At 49.4% G+C, this 12,947-nt stretch overlaps 1 long non-coding RNA gene across 1 annotated transcript; it reads left to right on the top strand.

The window, feature by feature from the left end:
* The first annotated feature begins 208 nt into the window (after nt 1–208).
* Nucleotides 209–12,668, top strand: LOC116668871. The gene is made up of 3 exons (XR_004326094.1): nt 209–5,642; nt 6,851–7,045; nt 9,346–12,668. It is a non-coding gene; the product is annotated as an uncharacterized LOC116668871 (long non-coding RNA).
* The last annotated feature ends 279 nt before the right edge of the window (nt 12,669–12,947 follow it).

The raw sequence follows: 12,947 nt of genomic DNA, 5'->3' as shown, positions 1-12,947 counted from the left end.
CCAGCCACGTGGGTATCAGGAGAGGTGGGTTCTAGGCAGACACAACTGCAGGTGCAAAGGCCCTGAGGTGATGGGAGGGTGGTTTTTTTTTTTTTTTTTGACATATAGTCAGTTACAATGTGTCAATTTCCAGTGTGCAGCATAATGTTTCTGTCATACATGTACCTACGTATATTCGTTTTCAGATTATTTTTCATTATGGGTTACTATAAGGTATTGAATATAGTTCCCTGTGCTCTACAGAAGAAATTTGGTTTTTATTTATTGTATATATAGTAGCTAATATTTGCAAATCTCAAACTCCCAGTTTGGGAGATTCTTGCTGAGCACAAGGAACAGGAAGGAGGGCACTGGGGCTGCATCAGCCAGGGTGCAGATCAGTCTACCACTCCAAGGGTCCTGTCTCCTACCGAGGAGGCTGAGGCCTGGCAAGTTCAGCAAATCCCGGGCTTTGGTGCTGACCAGCAAGCACGTGGAGGTGGCCGCACCCACGGCAGGCTGAGAAGGAGCCCTGGAGTAGCGGGCATCAGAAACAATTCAGGCAGCAATTATTCAGTCTCAGAAAAGTCTCTCTGGAAGGACCAGTTCTGTCCTGTAAACGTGAGGAGCATTCGCTGAGGTCGGGGCCCACGGGGGGCACGTCGGTTACGAGCATTTGAGGAACGCTCATCAGGAAATGGCCATCCTTCTCCACAGACTAAAACCTTCCTGGCAGAGACCACACATTTTGATTGTATTTCCCAGAAGATCTCAGGTTCTCTGGGTCCATATGTATGAATTATCTTGAGTGCGGTCAGACGTCGCCAAGTCACACGAGGCTCCCTAATTAACAGGGTTCGTAAGTGCTCACTGCGAGTCAGCGCTGCAGAACCAGCTTTTCCTCTGCCTGGCATTTGTGTAGCTCCCTTTACCACTGCGGACAGTCCGTTATTTTATTGTCACGACAAGACTGTGGAGAAGCTGAGTATGAGAGACAGCGTGTCTTTCTCTCTCTTTCTCCTTTCTTTCCTTCCTTCCTTCCCTCTTTGAGGAAATGGAATGTTAAACAGTGTTTGATATGATAGAAAGAGCTGGAATCCCAGCGACCCAGGCAGCCTCCTCTGTGTGGTCTGGTCAGACCCCTCCAGACAGGGACATCGGCACCAGGTCCACCTGCGCTGGCATGGGGTGGGACAGCTGGGGGCCGTGTCTGGATCTGCAGACCCTCTGTGGGGTCCCGGTGCCTCCTGAGGACACGGTGGTGATGGAGGGAGAACTCAGAGACCAGGGTCCAGGCCGGGGAGAGTCATTAACCAGCTGCGGAAACTTGGGGAAATCAGTTTCCGTCTCTAGCCTGCCGCTGTCTCATCTGGAAAGGAGAGACGTTACGTTTCGTTGATTTAAGCGATATTCCTACGGCTCTCATCTCCTGCTGGCCCTGGTTCTGAGCACTGTACAAACGTTAGCTCGTTTAATGCTCCAGACCGCCCTCCGAGGTAGGTAAGACTGTCCCCATTGTACTGATCAGGAAACGAAGACACAGGAAGGTGAAGCAGCCTACTCAGGCCCAGGCCGGTGCTGGCAGAGCCAGCTGCAAGTCCAAGCAGGCGGGCTTTTACGCTCCCCACCCCCCTGCCTCCCAGGGCGAGGTGTGTAAGTTCCCTCCTCGCTCACGCATCTGATGAGTGTGATTTTAGGCGGTGAGATTTCAGCCTGTCTGGAACACTCCTGCTCTAATCCATTAAATCAAACTGCACGCGGGCATTTATAATCCTGCCCCCGCTTGGGGCAGAGCCCCCAACAGAAGCAACCACTTGTGAGCTGGCCTGGATGCTGGCTTACACCCAGGGTGGAGAACGCACCTCTGTGTACACTGATACCCCAGTGATTCATGGTTTTAAACTCCTGGAAAACTGTAGGTGCTCACGTAGGTGGGGTGGCTGGTCCTGAGCCCCCCTCTCTTCTCAAGAGTTCACCTGCTCCCCTGAAGGTTCCAGTCACCTCTGCTTGGATGACCCCAAACTGTCATTAGGTGAAGTTAGGTTAAGAAGGGGCCACAAGCACCTCTTCTCACCTGCTCCCCCGTTTCCCACCCCCTCCCTGGAGGCTGGAACTTCCCACAGCCCCCCATACAGAGGTGGGGCCCCCTGTGCGTGAGCCCGGAACCCACCCTGAGGCCGCTGGGATGGGGCTCCCCTCCAGCGCCTGGCTCATCACCGCTGGAGGGGCCCGTGGAAGCTCCTCTGGGGGACCTCTTGTGCCCTGAGCCATTGTCTTTCCTACGTGCTCTCAGCCTCTTTCCCCCCCAGCTCGGACTCGAGCTAAACCACCTCCTCATCTCTCTCTAACTCCATCTCGGGGGACTCAGGTCCACGGTCAGCGGCCCCTCTGTCCCTGGGGGCCAGGCTGCCTCGCCCCTGCGGTCGTGGCTCTCAGTCCTCGCTGTCCCCGACCTTCCTCCCCCGACGCGACCCTGTGTCTGTCTCCCACTCTCTGTCTGGTGTTTCCTGTCGGTGACCCTGACCCAGGGAGCTGCAGTCCTCCTGTCAGTTACGGGACCAACCTCCCGGAAAACGGCCTCACCCGTTGAGAGCTCTCATCAAGTCCCTTTTCTTCGTCCACGCATAAAAGAACTGTCCGTGCGTATGTCTTCTGGGTTTGGTTTGGTTTTGCTAAAACACAGGGGCGCTTACAATGCATTTTTTTACACCTTGTTTTTCTGCTTAAAATTACATCTTGTAATTTTTTCACACGAGACCAGAAATATCTACTTCCTGCTTTCACGTCTGTATAGTGTTTTATTATATACACAGATCATAATTTATTTAACAGAGTCTTGACTGGCGGATGGTTGCTTCTGGTTATGAGCTATGACAATGGATGCTGCACATAAATGCCAGTGAGTTTGCACGTGTGCATATGTGCTTATGAATACATGTGTGTTTGCACACGTGTATACGTGTGTGAGTATGTGTGTATGACCTACATATGTTCGTGAGTCTCTTTGAGTACATTTGTAGAATAAATTTGTAGAATATTCGTAGAATAAATACATGACAAAGTAACCCCTGAGGTGAGGAATACATTCATTTTATTCGTTTTTAATGTATTAAAATTGATTAATTTATCATCCAAAAAAGTTGCGTTGATTTAGTCATACCAAAACTGTTTCATATTCCCTTTTAAATTGTTGCATGTTGGGTGGGTAAACAATCCCATCACATCGTTTTAATTTGTATTTTTTAAATATGAGTGAGTCTGAGGATCAGTTCATATTTCTAAGCCTTTTGTGTTTCTTTTTCTGTCTGTTTACGTGCGTCGGTGGGTGTTCTGTTGGGTCTTTGTCCTTTTAGGATTGACTCGTAAACTTTATGTATTTAGGCATCAGTCTTATGTCATATGCATTGTAAATATTTCCCCAGTTTTGTTTTATGCTACTTTTTTCCTGAAAATGTGTTCAACTTTTTATGTATTGAAATCTGTTCCTTAATGTCTTCTTTCTTTTTTCTTTTCTTTTCTTTTTTTTTTAAGACGTTATATATTTAGAGAAGTTTTTGGTTCCCAGCAAAATTGAGAGGAAGGTACAGAGGTTTCCCATATGGCCCCCCTGCCCCACCTCCAGCGCCCCTTTTATCAGCATCCTTCACCAGGTGGTCCATTTGTTACAACTGATGTACCTCCATCAACACATCATAATCACTCCAAGTCCGCGGTCTGCATCAGGCTCGCTCTTGGTGCTGCACACGCCATCGGCTTGGGCAGATGTACAATACGATGTACACACACCAGCGTAGGACCAGAAGGGATAGTTCCCCTGCCATAAAAATCCTCTGTACTCTGCCTACTCCTCTCCACACCTTCCACCCTAACCCCTGGCAAACACTGATCTTCTTACTGTCTCCACACGTTTGCCTTTTGCAGAACGCCATGTAGCTGGGCTCATACAGTGTGCAGTCTTTCCACACTGGCTCCTTTCACTTGGTAACATGCACTTCCGTTTCCTCCATGTCTTTTCATGGCTTGCTAGCTCATTTCTTTTTAGTGCTGAGTAATATTTCATTGTCTGGATACACCACAGTGTATTTATCCGTTCACCTACTGAAGGACGTCTGGGTTGCTTCCAAGTTTTTGTGATGACTAAAGCCGCTATAAACATCTGTGCGCTTCCAATTTTCTTGTTTTGCTTTGAAAGTTTGTCTCAGTTCCAAGATAAATTAAAAAAAAAATTTAGATCCTAATTTTCTTCTAGGTTGTGATTTTACTTTTTGCCCTTATTCTTTAATCCATTTGAAATTAGTGTTAGAATAGGTATTAATGTGTTTCTTCAGCTGACTTTGGACTTATTTTGATGGCCAGGGTTACATTTTGCTCTTCTTTGAAGTCTATCTAAGATGGAACATAGTATATGGCATATTTATGGCACTAAGTACTCTACCTGTTAGCTGCCATGATACGTACTTGCTTTAATGAATATTTTGCCGTACCGCTAACATGTAGGGACCATTAATCTAGTAATAACAGCTACCAATTATGTGCTGGGTAGACTCTGCAAATTTTAACCATTTTAGATCCAACAACCTTGTAAGACCTGTTATACTGTCTCTACTTTATTGATAAGAGCATGGATGACCTCAAGATCACACATCTTCAGAGTGGCAACGCTGGGGCTTGAATACAAGTTGGTGTATCTTCAAAACACCAAGATTCCCCACATCCACTGCTGCTGCTCTCAGTGGCGAGAGGAGGTGAACGATGTGTGGAAATACGGAGTCACCTCTTTCCTGTCCACTAGCTGGAATTTACAGTTCTCACGGTTCAGTCTTCACATCAAATATTTTATTGAATTGGATTTAAACCTTTTTACCGGCTACTGAGCCCGATGAGGTAAGACTTAGTAAGTGCTGTGTGTTGGCTTCTGTCCCAGCGCAGCGGCTACAAGCACTTTGCAGTGATAATTTCCCCCTAATTGGTTGTCACTAATGCACTGCCATTCTGGAATTTGTCACTTACCGAAATGTGCCTTAGCAAATGGACCGTGCTCTCCACCTAAATGCACACTGACACACGCTAAAAGCAGCTCGGCGAGAGGCAAGCGGGATTAAGAAGAAGATGACTTGCAGGATATGCTGGGTGGGCAGTAGGTGACCTAGTGGGTGGCCGCCTTCTGCGAGATCTCTTTTTGGACGAGGGAGTATGGCTGGAAGAACGGGGACTGGGGATCAGGAGACTGGTGGAGAGACGGGGCTGGGCCAAAGTCAGTGTGTGTCCCCAGGGTCGTCTTCCTTCCTCAGAGACCCGTTTTCTCAGAAGCAACACGGAGAGGCTTGCTTGGATCTGTCGTTTCAGCCTGTGCTCTGCGGTTACTTGGGGTCATTGTGAGTAAGAAACGGGAGGGAGCCAGGAGGGGTCTGAGTCCCCTGCGCCAGCTCAACCTCACAGCCTCCTGCTTTGCCCATTTTCACATCTTACGTTTCCATGGTGAACGACATGCCGACCATCGGAAGGGAGGCTCCCGCAGGACGGCTCCAGTGACGACATTCTGAGATCTTACTTCCCGTATTCCATCTCCAGCAGCCCCCAGGGCACGTGCTCCGATGAAGGTTAGCAGGACAAGCACAACGCAGGCTGCACGTGTGGTTTCCCAGCAAATCCCACCAGCCAAGGTGAGACAGAGGTGCCAGGACAGTGGCACTAACGGGAAGCTTGTGGATGTCACCCCAGTTGGTCTCGGCCCCCAGAGGAGCACGTAAACACACACTCGCTGGCTGCCAGCCCGTCCCCCCATGAAGGGAGTCAGTGTAGCAGAGGGTGGCTCGGGGCATCTGTGTCACCACGAAGAGCTGCCGGGCCTGGCAGGGCTGGGGACACGCGGAGGCCCAGCTGCCCCAGCTGACCGGCTCTGGGCAGTGCCGGCTGCAGCCAGGGGCAGCTTTCCTGGGCCAGGGAGACACCTGATTCTCAGAAGGGCAGGCCAGGGGCCTCGAGGAGAAGGCACACAAGACATTTCCAGGAATGGAGATGACAAGAAGCCTTCAGATGAGGAGGCACCTTTAGCCTGCTTTTGTTAAAAAACCAAACGATCAATGAACTTGTCTCTCTGTGTATCTCAGTCTCCCTGCCCCTGTCTCTCATCTATGTTCTACTGAGCTGTGACTTTCAGTACCGCAGGGACCTTACGGTTTCCACAACAGCCACAGTAAAATTGCATAAGAACAGTTGATGTCAGTGTGAATTCTCTTTGCCTGGGGGCCAGGCTGGAACCCACAAGCTTGAAAGAGTTGGACTTTGTAAGAGAAGCAGTTAGGGGAGAGAGAGAGGGCGAGAGAGAGAGAGAAAGAGAGGGAGAGAAATAGCGAAAGAACAAACGAATTCATAAAGATCCACAAGGGATCTCATTTCTGCCTTTTACGAGCTGGTGGGAAATTAGCCAATGACGTAACCAGTCTAAATGCCATTCTGCACATCTGTTAAAAGGGGATTTAGACTAACTTTAGGTCCCGAGGGCTAACAGTGACATCTACCTTCCAAACCTGCTTTGAGGATTATTAGAAGAGTGCTTGCCTCTCTAGTATTTCCAGAACGTGCCCTGCAGGTAGCGGCTCTAGCTGTGCACAGGTGCACACCAGCTCCAAGGGCGTTACTTGCCTGTGGTGTCGCTGTGACCACGACCGTACTGTGTTCTGTTCCCTCTGGGCAGGCGGAGCCCACCCCGCACATGCAGTGTTGTGTCCGCGTGTCATGCTTGTTGAAAAGGTCAAAGGAGCCCAATACACAAATTTGGAGAAAAAGTTAAAAGAGCCACTTAAGTCTGAAAAGGTAGTTTTCTTCAGCTTCTTATCGCCGCTCACTTCCTTTTCCACCACATTTCCAGCCTTTCCAGGAAGCCCTTCCCAATCAAGCGGAAGTCAGAAGTACGCGAGGGCAACCCCAGAACGCGAGGGCCACGCCGCCGCTCATTCCCTGCCTGGTTCCGGGCGCACCGCTCCACTTCCGGCCTGCACTGGCATTTCCTGTCCTGGAAAGCCGGCTTCCTGGACCTAATGGCTCTCCGTCCGTTCAGTCCTGGGTAAGTTCTATGATTCTCTTCTGTCCTCCTTCAGACCACCACGGTTCCTACACTAAAATGCAGAGGCCTGGTCTGGTAAGTCAGAGCACATGACGGATAAACGAAAAGAGGTCTTGGAAGCGGACACAGTTATCGGCTGGCCCCTCTCGGAACCGTCCTGAAGATGCAAGACCCCGTTTCCAAGCCCACTGCAACGCCCTCAGTGACAGTTTGTGTTTTCTGTGTTGCAAATTCTGCATTTCTAACTTTCCAGACCCTCTTTCCCCTGGGCAGTGTGACCGACCTAGCCTAGGAAAGTGAACTGGCTACCATTGTGGGGTCAAGAGAGACACCAAGCTCTGCTCACCATGGGCCAACTATGGCCACAAATAACGCTAAGTGTTTCTGATGAAAATTCAATTTCACCTATCATATTCTCAGGATCCAAAGTTTAATTTTTTTTCTTTGAATATCCCTCCCGCCCTTTATAAAATTTAAAAAAAATTAAATTGCAGTGAAATATACACAACAGTTTACCATCCTGATCATTTATAAAGTGCGGAGTGTCCAGTATGTTCACAGTGGTACGCAACCCATCTCCAGAACTCTTTTCATCTTGCAAAACTCAGACTGTGTCCCCATTAAACAGTGACATTGATTCCTTTCTCCCCTCGGCTCCTGGAAATCCTGATTCTACTTTCTGCCTTTATGCCGAGCCCACGTCCTGATCCGGGCGAGCGGAGGGGTGTCTGTGTGGGTCTCAGACACTGAACGGGATCAGTCGTGGCTGAGCCAGCATGCCTCTTCCTCCTGCTCCCCGGTGAGGCCTCCGTAGAGTCTTGGAGAGGTTCTTTGGCCAGAAACACCAGCCAGGGGTGAGAGCTTGGAGAGCATCTTCCCCAATCCTCCGCCCTAGACTCGTAGACTTGGGGCAGATCCCCTTGAATACGCGTGAAAGGCGGCCTGTAAAGGACAGAGTGACAGGATGACTCTCTGGATGACTCTTCTGGAGCCACGAAGAAGGAAAACCCACACTCACTTTTCCTAACAAGTGCCCGAGTGGGTCCAGACATGGGTACAGAGACCCGTTCATTCACTCATTCATTCACTCATTCATTCCCTTTGGGAGTTATTTTTAAGTGCTCACTGTGACAGGACCTAGAAATAAGTGACTAAAAACATAAAAGACACAGCCCTGACCCCAGGAGCTTGCAAACGGGGAGGCAGAAAGGCCAATGCTTCCTTAGAAGCAGATGGAAGAGCGGGGTTTGTGCTGCCTTGAGACTCAGACCGCGGAGCCAGGACTCTGTCCGGGAGGGGACGGGAAGACCCCTGGGCGGGGACAACTGAGTCTGAAGGAGCAGAGGCCTCAGGTGACGCAGCGCCCACACGGGGGAAGGATGCAGCCTGTGAGGAGGCCAAGAGAGCAGACGGGAGCCGGACTCGGGGAGCCTCTGGACACCGTGCACAGGAGCGCGTCCTCACCCCGGAAGGAGGACGTGAACGAGGGCTGGTGCCCGTGGATGAGCACTTCCCGCTGAGCACTAGGCGGTAGGGCAGTGATGCTCAGCACGGGCGGGCAGAGGCCCATCGCGGGTTGGAGGGGAGCCGGCGAGGGCGGGCCACACACACGCCCCACAGTGCAGACCGAGGGGGCTGACTACAGACACTCTAGACCAGGAAACCACACACACATACCCCGTGACTCCACGCCCTGTCCTCAGCTTTGAAATTTGGATGTGTAGAGCAAACACTGTATCAAAAACAAAGAATATTTTCTAGTTTATATTTTTAGTCGGAAGCCCTTTGGCTCCAAGCATTGGAGGAAATGAAGGGCCGTGAGGCCGTCACCCTCGTAGACCACGTGAAAATCTCATTAACTGAGAACACAAGGGACCAGACAAAACAGAGTTGGAATTAATTAGTCTGCAGTAAGTGAAGGCATTGCTGAGAAATATAAGACATCTTGTTGGCTCAGAAATCCCCATTCACTATATCACTCGATGGAATGTTTCAGATAAAATGATAAATGACAATGATGTTTCCTATATCTGGGGGCAAACGAGAGGTGGTTTGGGGAGCACATTGCGCGGTTCTCGGGTACCTGCATGAGAATGAGCGGGTCCTGGCTGATCCGCGCACTTCCAGCCTGTATCCTGGTACCTGCCGGTGCTGTTCTTTGATAACTTTTTCCCTTCCCTGTGGCTCCTGGGCAATCCACTGCCTAACCAGACGTCCCACATTTTGTTCTAAATTAACTGATTCTTGAAGATTCAGTGTTATTTTCTTTTTCACTCTAAGATCTTCCTTTCTTCCTTCAGCCTGGCTCGTACTCATCAGAAGAAGAGGCGTGGCTTCTTCACCGTGCGTTTTCAGGGACCTTCAGCTTTGTCCTCCATTTCCAACTCCGAGGCGCCCACGATGCTGGCCGCCTCGGCAGCCCCCGCAGCACGGCTCACGGTGCATTTTGGTTGCCGTTTCGTGACTCAGTGTCGTGAGTTTCTCTCTTCGGACTGTCCTAGAATCAGCAGGAAGGAGGGAGAAGGTGACCAAGGCAGAATGGAAGGTGGTTGAGCTTCTCTCTTTTTTTAAATCTACGCATGGAGTGAAGAAATCTGAATAAGTGTGGAGGGTCAGGGCAAAGACACTGAGGGAAGGAACAAGATTGGAGGTTTAAAGAAAGGGCAGAGGGTTGAAGCAACGGCCTTAAAGTGGTGGAGACAGGGCGGGATCAGAGTTCAGCTAGGAGGTGGGCGGGAGGGATTCGGCTGGATGGGAAAGGTGTCCGCTGTGTCCCACTGTTGAAGATTTAGTAGGAAACGCCCCTCCCTCTCCAGCCCAGGGAAAAGCTGGGGAGGGTGTCCCACGGCAGAACACAGAGCCTGTTTTGAGAGCCACTAACCCAAAGCAAGAAAATAATAAAAAATTTAAATAATTTTAAATGTCCGAAAGAGGGTGCACGAGAAATTGATTCAATGATAAATTGTCCTGGATTTTAAAATAAGATAAAGAAATATCAGCCTGACACAATTTATTTTTTTCTGAGCAATGATTTTTTTGTTGTTGTTCCTTCTGTCCCGACAAAATGGAACAGAGGGGACGCCTTTCCCATCCAGCCGGATCTCTCCAGCATCCTCTCTCCCCTGCGTTTCTGCATCAGTGCGTGCGAACAGTCCCCAGGGGGGTTGCACTGTCTGCGCAGCAGCACCTGGGCGGCTCTGAGGTCCTCCACTCTGCAGAGTCCTCTGGGCTCCTTGAATATGAACAGGTTGTTTTCTGAACAAACCATTAGGAAACCTGGGTGGACAAGTTTACTTATGGGAAAAAGGGGCAGACCATTTATAATTAGGGAGTCTCCTGAGAAATCCAGAAATCTGGATGGATGGAGCAGAGAAACCTGCCCTCAGGAGGGAAGTGGGCTCCACACTTGGAAAACAGGCCAAGCTTGGCTGCGGGAAGCTCTCTGACAATGCCAAGGACACGGGCAAGAGGCAAGCTTCCTGCTACGTGCCAGATTCCGTAGGAGGAGCTTGTGTCTGTTAGCTGGTCTTAAAACCACGGCATAGATATGATCATCTTCATGTGGAACTGGTAATATCGCGTCTCTCTGGGGTGATTTGCCAAAACACACACGGCCGGCAAAGGGTGCCACGTAATTCGAACCCAGCTGAGACAAGTTACGAAGGCAGCTCCTGTCCCACATGCCGGGACATGTCCGGTCATCCCGACCCTTCTCCTGGTCCACGTCATCCCTTCTAGGGACTATGTGGCCTGATTCCAATAAGAATAAGATTCAGATCGCTCAGCCTCATCACAGCCAGATCGTTGACTCCTCTTGCCTTTGTCACCTGGGATCTCATCTTGAGCTCTGTCTCCAGATTTCCCTGGCTTTGGGTTTGTGCTTTATCCTTTCCCTCAACTCTCTCTTATACCAGAGGACACATTTGCCTTCTTGGATCTGATGCTCTCTGACCGACTTCCATTAAGGTCTGAGCTCACCCTGGGGGCCTCTGGCTCCTACTGACCCAGCTTGGTCATGGGACCCAGCCTGTCACTGGACATCTTGACCCCCTGCACCTGCTCATCCTCCACCATCCAGGATTCTGTGGTGTCAATGGCAGGTGGGTGCGAAGTGGGATTCCTCCAGGAGACACCTAGAAGAGGGAGAAGGGAAACTCGGAGCCCCGAGGTGATGCGCTGGCCGTGGAGTGAGAGGAGAGGAGGTCTGTCACACAATCCCCCCTGGGTAGCCTTCAGAAGGGTCCTCACTCTTGCTGGGAAGGAGCCTGAGGCAGCTGGGCTGCAGATTCTGCCTTTACTGGCTGCTGGACCCAGTGTTCCACATGCTCACCCACTGTCCTAGTCAGAGGATGTCTGATATCTGACCTGCCCTTGTGGGCTGACTGTCCCGGCAGAGCCAGTGAGGTTATGAATGGCTCATGTCAAATCTGACCTCTGAAGTGCTGACTTCCAGCTTTTGTCATGTGCTTTGTAGAAGCAGAGAAGACCAGCTATTTCAGACTATGCCAATAAAATTCCTCATGGATTGAAAGAACCACTGGCCTTTTTTGATTTACATCAACGCACAATGCTGTTTGTCAAATGGGCTTGGAGGTTCTCCCTTTGAAATTCCAAGCTGTAAATAAGACAGGCATATTTGCCTAGGGGGTGCCCGCCTCCCTGCACCCATTTCGATAATGAGTCTAGTAAAATCAGTGAGGTGGAAACTGATGGCCTGAGAAGAGTGAGGAAGGGTTTGACTTAACCTTGGCATATGTTGGATCAGGGGCTCTGAGGTGGCGAGGTAGATAGAGGTGTTCTGATAGCTGTTTGTAACTAGCTGTTAAGTTACTCTTTTACGAAAAATACAGGGAGTACCCATGCTCTCTGTGGCTCCAAAGGGAAGAGCTGAATCTCATGTTTGTGCAGTGGAGGGTACACGTTTCAGCTCCCTGTAAGCTCCACTCAGCGATGGAGAGCTCTGTCTTGAAGTGAGTTACCTACCACTGGACGGTCACAGCACGAGTACATAATGGGCTGTTGTGTTTGGATAACAGGACCCCAAATGTCACTTTGAGATCCTATGACCATCTTCTAGACACATTCAACAGAAGCGAAGAGGACAAAAGGCAACGTGTAAGAAGGTATATTTCACTTTGTTTCCCCACAATTTTTATCAAGGAAAGCAGAACCACTCCGAGTAACAAGAAAACAAAATTAAAAAAAATATATATAATGAATAAATTCATACCATAAATAAAAATGTAAAGCCTTCTATAATCTCATCACTGTCACATGACAACTTTTTCATTGCTCTGTATTCACAGAAAACATAATTTTCAGGGTTTGTGATTTTTGCACAGTTGTAATCATGGTGCATAGAAGGTTGAATAAAAATCAAGTGTTTTGAGCTTCTCTTCAAATGATTAGGACTAAAAACACTCTTTAGTTTTACTTTATGTGGGAATTAATACTACTAGATAGCATACTATTTATTAATAGATGTATATCAATAGTAGAATTTTGTACACACTGTTATGAATAAATAACTTGCTTATTTCCTGATGGCAATTCTTTTTGGTCTCATGTTACTTACTGCACATTTTTATAAACCAGGGGTCCATGGCCGGGCCTCAGGGGGACTGCAAACCATTAAATTACATATAAAATTTTGCGGGATTGTCGGTGTGCTGTTTTTTTCTCTGGAGGAAAGACTGGAGTGTTTTCATCAGTCTCTCAAAGGTATGGAGGACCCCTTAAGCACCACTGCATCTGGAAGGAAGTCCAAGCTTCTTGGTACCTTTTAGGAAGGACACCCTCCCCTCTCCCCCCGACCCCCCCCCCCCCACACACCCTAAGAGCCTTGCTCATGCCTGCTTTTATTTCTCATCTCCACTCCCCTTCCTCTGGCACCTGGGGCTAC

Source organism: Camelus ferus, chromosome 15 (assembly GCF_009834535.1).
Source record: "Camelus ferus isolate YT-003-E chromosome 15, BCGSAC_Cfer_1.0, whole genome shotgun sequence".
NCBI lineage: Eukaryota > Metazoa > Chordata > Mammalia > Artiodactyla > Camelidae > Camelus > Camelus ferus.
The sequence above is the reverse complement of the archived record's forward strand: the minus strand, read 5'-3'. Positions and strand labels throughout refer to the sequence as shown.